The sequence below is a fragment of the Polistes dominula genome, unplaced genomic scaffold, assembly GCF_049000335.1.
Source record: "Polistes dominula isolate Pdom_NZ unplaced genomic scaffold, Pdom_raw_medaka contig_22, whole genome shotgun sequence".
Taxonomy (NCBI): domain Eukaryota; kingdom Metazoa; phylum Arthropoda; class Insecta; order Hymenoptera; family Vespidae; genus Polistes; species Polistes dominula.
The window spans coordinates 2,566,130-2,573,631 of NW_028300966.1; the positions used below are offsets into that span (position 1 = coordinate 2,566,130).

The 7,502-nt window shown below is 32.1% G+C and overlaps 1 long non-coding RNA gene across 1 annotated transcript; it reads left to right on the top strand.

The window, feature by feature from the left end:
* Nucleotides 1-3,849: 3,849 nt before the first annotated feature.
* On the top strand, nt 3,850-6,462 carry LOC149032449 (uncharacterized). Its single transcript, XR_016176729.1, has 3 exons — nt 3,850-3,888; nt 5,293-5,399; nt 5,497-6,462. It is a non-coding gene; the product is annotated as an uncharacterized LOC149032449 (long non-coding RNA).
* Nucleotides 6,463-7,502: the final 1,040 nt, after the last annotated feature.

A 7,502-nucleotide genomic window follows, 5' to 3' on the forward strand; every position in this document is an offset into this window, starting at 1 on the left:
AGTTAATTATGTTACTAAATAATTTAAAATATATTATTATTATTATTATTATATATGTAATATTGTCAGTAAAAATATAGTATTGTAAGTTAAAATAAATAACTTAGTTAATTATGTTACTATATAATTTAAAATATATTAATATATATGATACATATATAATATGTTATACAATATAATAATAATATATAAATTATATAAATAATATATAATTGAAAATAATAAAAGAAAAGGTTTGGAGTATTACGCTAATTCATTTCTAATTTAAATTCCAAGTATTATTTGTGAATTAATATTTCACTTTATTAATTATAGTTATAAACCATATTACATTATATATATACATAGGAAAAGATAGATAGAAAGAAAGAAATAAGAAAAGAAATAAAGAGAACGTGTTTTTCGTTTAGCTCTGGCAATTTCCAACTCACCCTCACCCCATCGTTTCTTTTTCCTTTCGCGACCTTGACTAATCGAACGAAAATAAACTACGTCACGTATAGCGTTTTCTTCCTCTTCCCTCTCCTCAATAGTATTCCTTTGATCGACGTAATCGTTCTTCATCGATCTCGTTATAACTTTCTTCCCAATTTGTTTGTATTCGTGTGTGTGCGTAGGTGGATGCGTGGGTGCGTGTGCGTTGACCATTTTCGCAATAACTTTTCTAATATCTTTTCCATTTTCTTTCTTCTCATATTTTTTTTATCTCTTTTATTTTTTTTTTCCATTTTTTATCTTTCCCTTCCCGTTCATTTTCTTTTATTTTTTTTTCCTATTTTCTCTTATCTTTAAGTATGAATGCGGTGATAAAATTTAGATTCGTCATTGTATGAATCTTTTCTCATAGCCAATTTTCGTTCTCGTTACCACTTCTCCCCTTTAGTTTTTATTTATGAAGAAACGAATCAAACGATAATCAATGAAGAAGTGTTTTGCCACTTTATCTATCGATGAAGCCAATAAAAAGGACGAGAATAGCTTCGAGTTAACGGAATTCGATTACATAAGAGCTATTACGTTTATTTCACGTGAAACAGTGGATATTATTTTAGCAAAAGGGTCCCTGTATGATCGATGTCAAGATCCTTAAAGGTACAGTCTCTAAACAATATGTTGACAAAGTACTCAATATATACATATGTGTCTTTTTGGAAACTTATGAGAATCGTTCCATTTCGTTACGTTAAAGTTACCGTTCAGTTTGGTTGGTATAGAAATGAAAAATCTACAAGTAAGACAAGCCTATCGATCGAAAAATTGAAAACTTCAGAAGCAACTTACCTATAACCAGAGGTGGGAGAGATTGGGGTGGTTTTGGGTTTATATTTATGATCATGAGGTGACGATCGGTCGATGCGTTACGTCTTTTCGTGCTACGAACTTTGAAATTCTTTTTTTTTGTTTCTATTTTTTATCGATAAACGAGTGGGTTGAATGATAGGAAAATGTTGAAGAAAATTGTTAGATAAGATTAATTTTTTTTTACATGAAAATTTATAAAATATATAAGGATACATTGAAGATGGTTATACAGGGATGATTTGTAAAAAAAAGAAAATATTAAAATTCATTCATTTCTATAAATAGAATAGATTAATATATGTAATATATATGTAACAAAATTTTATAATATTTTAATAATTAAAATATACTAATTAAAAAAACTATTAAAATTGAATATATTATGTAATTTAATTTTAATTTAATTTGATATTATTTAATTTAATATTACTTAATCATAATTAAAATATATATGTAATATATATCTAACCAAAAAATTCAAATTTCCATTTAGAAAAGATTGACAGAAAATAATTTAAAAAGAAATATATTGAAAAGTATTTTCTTTATTTATATTTCTCAAAATAATTATTTAATTATTAACAAAAATTAATAAACAATTTCGTTGAAGCAAAGATTTAATAATATCTTTCACACTTTTTAGAACGTTTTATAAATTATCTGAAACTTTTTTTTTGTTTTTCACTTAATTAATATAATTATTATGAATTGCTTTTATTTTTTACTGACAAAATTTCACAGTACGATAAATATTCCTTCCTTCCTTCCTTCCTTCCTTTCTTCTTCATCATTTTCTTCTTCTTCTTCCTTTCTCTCTCTTTCTCTTTAGTTGACTCGATTAGTATGAGGAAGTATGTCGGCCTTGCAAACGATTAATTAAAGCCTCGTATAGCTCGACGTCTCATGGGAGCCGTTGTAACAGCGAATGTGCGTCCTAATGAAATTGTGCTTCGATGATAAAGCTAGTCGATAGTACTATTATCGTCTGCTTCTCTCTTATCATTCGCTATAGAAACGAGATAGTTCGATTTCATCTATTTCTACACTATCTATCTATTCTATACCTGTTACATATACATACACATACATATATATACACACACACGTTCATGAAAATGATTTTGTCAGTGTCGTCTTCATCTTCGTCTTGTTCTTCGTCGTTGTCGTCGTCGTTGTCGTCAAAAAGAAGGCGAAAGCTTAGCTTCTCAGAAAAGCCCAAGCTCGTGGGAGGGATTAGCAACGAAACAAGATAATAACGACGATCCCTTTGATCTTTCAATTTGGCAAGACTATATATATATCTCATCTGCTTTTCGTTATCAGTTATAAGATGAACCGAATGAACGAGACCACCCTGGGATTACAGGAATAGAGAGGGTTGGTTCGTTGGTTCGTTGGTTGGTTGGTTGGATGGAAGCCTTCAAGGCACGAGACTCGAATGTGAATTCCATTATTGTTCCTTATTCCTTTAAGATTCTCTTGAATTTCTCTTGATGATTTATTCGTTAGCAATACGCAAACAACATATGATTATATGTATATATGTAATAGTATTATTTCGTTAGTATTTTTTTTTAAGGATATTTTTTTTTTTATGTATTCTAGGAACGCGAATCTAAATTTTAGTAATGTGTGTATTTTACAGGTAAAAGTAATTTCCTAATTTTCCATTTTTTTTTATTTGTTTCATAATTATATAACTTTTATAATAGAATGCATTTTTGACATAATCTTGAACAATCTTTTTAAGATCTCTTTAAATATGTATTAAAAAGATATATGATTATTTTTAATAATTGACTATGTACATATTTTTGCTAACATTTACAGATCGTTAAGTAATTTTTGTTCACCTTAATATAATCACGTAATTAAGGTATTTAAAGGTAAGATAGTGATTTCTATGGAACAAGTTGAGTCAGACCGCGGTTAGATTGATGGATCAAAGATCTTTCGGAGATTTGCAAATCCTTTGGTATTTCACCGAATTCGTTATATTCCATTCGTCCTTTTTTGAAACTTCGACGTTTTCGTGGAATTTCAGTCAAAGGAGAGTAAAAGCTAGAAATAGCTGATCCTACTACTACACTTACAGAACCCTTCGTTTCCGTTATACATATGCAGAGTAAAGAGAAGCTCAAAAATATATATAGAAATATATATGTACATACATACATACCTATATATATATTTATATAAGTACGTGTATAAGTGTATGTGTTGTGTGTATGTGTCGAATGTATTTCTGGTATAGTGTTTGCATAGGTACATGACGTACCCACATTCGTTCGGTCGAGATGGTGGCAATATTTGCGCGGTTCTGACAGGAAGACAATGAGACTCGACCCGTCGTGCGATATACAACCCTCTCGGAATGTCTCTTTCTCTTTCTCTTTCTCTTTCTCTCTCACTCACACGTGCGTACCCTACCATCCTCCATCATTCTCGATCTACCCTTCAAGCGTGGCGCGTACTACACCAATCCGGACGTATCTCAGTCAGCCCTTCGTCATCACAGAGAGTGAGTGAGAGAGAGTGAAGAGTACGATAAGCGAGAGTGGAACCGTTCAACAAGAGAGAGAAGAGGTTTGTACGAAATTTCTAGGGTAAAACCCACGAAGAAGAAATAAGTATGTGTGTGTAAGTGTGTGTTCAGAGTAGTGCGTTAACGTTCAATGAGAGAAAGAAAATCGCATGGTTATGTGCAGCTTAGTAATCACGAATTGTAAATTAATCCTACCGACCTTTCAAGATTAATTTATACTTTGGGATTACACGAACTCACCCATTGCTAGATGGGTTAGAATGTATATATATATATTCTATATTTACTTTAGTTTAATCTTCCCTTTCATAGAGATCACGCTTTAGCCTTGGGTAATCGCCAGTACAAGATTAGACGTCGATGTTACTCCGCAATAAGTCTTTTTCTCTTTCTCTCTTTTCCTTTAGCAAGAAAGATACAATACAACGTGCGTGAACACACGTGACAGAATTCTCACGAAACGTTATCATCATCCCTGTATGTGTGTGTATCTGGTATTAAACGAGCAAGTATTGCACTCAATTCGTTTTACGTTGTACTTTTGCCCTTTTTCTTTATTTTGAGTAACCCATGCGTATTTTCTAATTCAATCGAGGACGATCATTCTCCCGAAAAATGATATCAATACATTTTTATTAAAGGATGGGTCCCATAAGGGGATTTTTATATTGGGTTTAAAGTGATATTCGTAAGAAAGTTATTTTCAATCCTGTTGCGAACATAACGAAAGGGATGGGATGAGAAAAAAAATGTACCTAGAACGAAGGGATAAGTCGCCCGTATCACCCTTGTTTACATCGTTGTTGCAGTGTACCTTTTATCTGATCGTTATCATCGTATAGTATTATACGCGTCGATTGATAGAACCGTACTCTAAGAATATAACGTTTCATCACCAGTTGTTAAGTTAAATTAATCAATTTTAATCGAACGATATATTCCATCATCCACGTAACGTTGGAAAACATGGGAGACTGTTATATCGTTGGAAGTGTGTCATATAAATAAAGCGTGGTCAACGTTGGTTGGGTATTGTATTTGTTCGACACACATATCTATATGTATATATTATATTATATTCGATAGTTGAACTATAATAATACAGGTATAACTGTAAAAATTTACTTGCAATTCTCGATTAATTTCTAGATTGAAAAAATAGAAAATTTTTTTGTATAATTTTTAATATTATAATTATTAATATTAACTATAATATATATATAATATTTGATATTTATTGTAATTATATAATATTTTAATATATATTATAATAAAATTGTATATATAATTTTTAATATTTAAATTATGAATATTAACTTTTTTAATATGTAACGCGTGTTCCAATGAAGAAAAATGTATTAGTTAGTTTAATACTAGTAATAAGCGTGAAATGTTATAACATAATCGATTCTACCTTCCTTCATTCATTCATTCCTTCCTTTTAGACACGACCAACCAACAAAATGAAATATTTAAGAAAAGAAATACTCCAGGGAGTCAAAATTCTTAATGTCTAGATCAAGAAGAAGAAGAAGAAGAAGTCGAGAAAATGGTTAGAATCTCTCTTTCGTCCTTGAAGAAACCTGTCAGATAGACATAGTCTCTTTCACTCTCTTTCTAACTCTCTCACTCTCCCTCTCTCTCTCTAGGAGTCTTGAAAAGAGAAAACCGGAAAGAACGGGCGCACTGTGGAAAATTTTTCCGGCAAGCAGTAGAAGTAACCACCGGGGAAAAGTAGCTGTCGCTTCCGGCGCGCATCTACCAACGTGGGACGTGTTACGGTGTTAGGGGTGTATTGCTATAGTATACTACACGAGTATAACACACATACTACTACCACCCCACCTCCCCTTCCCCTTCCCTTTCCTCCTACTCTTACTCCTCGTTTTCTTCCTCGTTCAACCAACCCTCCTTCTTCACATGGCCCAAAGAGGAAAACCCACAGCTTTCACGGCTTTAGGACAAATTGTGAAAAGAATGATGTATTGACCCTGTAAACGGTGCGACGCAAAGGAAGAAGGAAAACGTCCAGAGTCTACGAGGACGATGGACCTCCCAGAAATTTTTCTCTTTTTCTTCTGTCTCACATTCTCCCTCTTACACACACACACACACACAAGTAAAACTCGAAAACAACTCAGAGAACACCGTGAGGCTTCTTATATCCGTTCAGGGACGATGTGACCGAAACGTCTGCCCGTACCAACCGCCCATTACGTCTATTGTATTCTCAAGGAAACAGTCAGTTTCTAGAAAGAGACAAGGAAACCCATCCCCTTTCCTCTCCCCTCTCCTGGAGTCATCATTTCCGAACCCTTTTCTATTCCTTCTCATTCCAGGAGATCTTTCAACTCAACTACAATTACAATTTGTCACGTTAAAACAGAAGTAAATTATTTAATCATCATGACTTTTACATTTCTATAAAATAAAGTGATAAATAATGATGATAATAATAATTATAATAATAATAAGGAATTTAAAAACGGAAAAGAATTTCTTAAAAGGATAAAAAGATCTCTCACCGATTGCAACTAGGAATTGGTTTTATCTTTTCGGTAAAATCTTACGGTGTCGTCTGACGAAGGAAAATATTTTCTAACTCATAGCTTTCCCCTCTTGGTTGTGTAAGATAGTAGAAGGAAGGGGGTGGGAGGGGTTTATACGAACGAATATCGGTGAAGTTTCTATTCCGAAAACCGAACCGAACCGAACGGAACGACCTAACGGATTCGGTTTCACTCTTTTATCTGATCGGACGTGTGCGTCAGAGTTTGGATGATTTAATTAGATCCCTGCTTCGGTTGTTAGACGAATTTCTATGGAAAATAAACTCACAAAAATCTATCTCTCGTTATCGCAAAATTGTTAAGAACTCAAATATAGTCTTACGTAATTTATGTTGTATTTTTTAACAAATTCTTTTTTAAATGCAAATATTGATGATTATCTTACGAACAGGTAAATAATAATATAAATTTGAAATTCATATTTCATCTAATTATTTTCATCTAGTTTTGATTATGCAATCGAATTTTAATACATATCCAATTTGCGTTCGATAATGTAAACGTGAATGAAAAAGAAAAAAAAAAATTGAATATTCGAACGAAGGTCTATTAATCGATTTATATTTGACGATAAATATATCTACGAAGAGAATCTTAGGATTCTTGACATTGATATGGGGGGAGGGAGTAGTAAATTCCAAATAAGAAAGAATTTGTCGTTGACACGTGCTCACAAATCGAATAAAGAAGGGGAAGGATATTTTTACATGGAAACCTCTTCGAGTGTTTCGAAGACAATTTGAAATAGTCGTCGGTTCTTTGGAATGTGTTTATTTTCGGGACGAATGAATTACACTTGCTTTTTTTAGTTTTGACAAACAATTTATCTAAATTAGTGATATATAAAACGGAGAGTAATCAATTAGTTAATTCATTTTACTCTTTTTACGATCAATGTGAAATGTTCCAAACGAAATTGGATCGTTGGTTGGACTTTTGAAAATAAATGTTCATGTATGTTGATCATAAACGATTATTTGCCTTTTTTTTTCTTTTATCACACCTCCCTCCCCCTACCCCAATACATATTCAAACGAAAATCATTTAGATACTCGTAAAAGCTTGACTATATTTTGTAAGAGTTT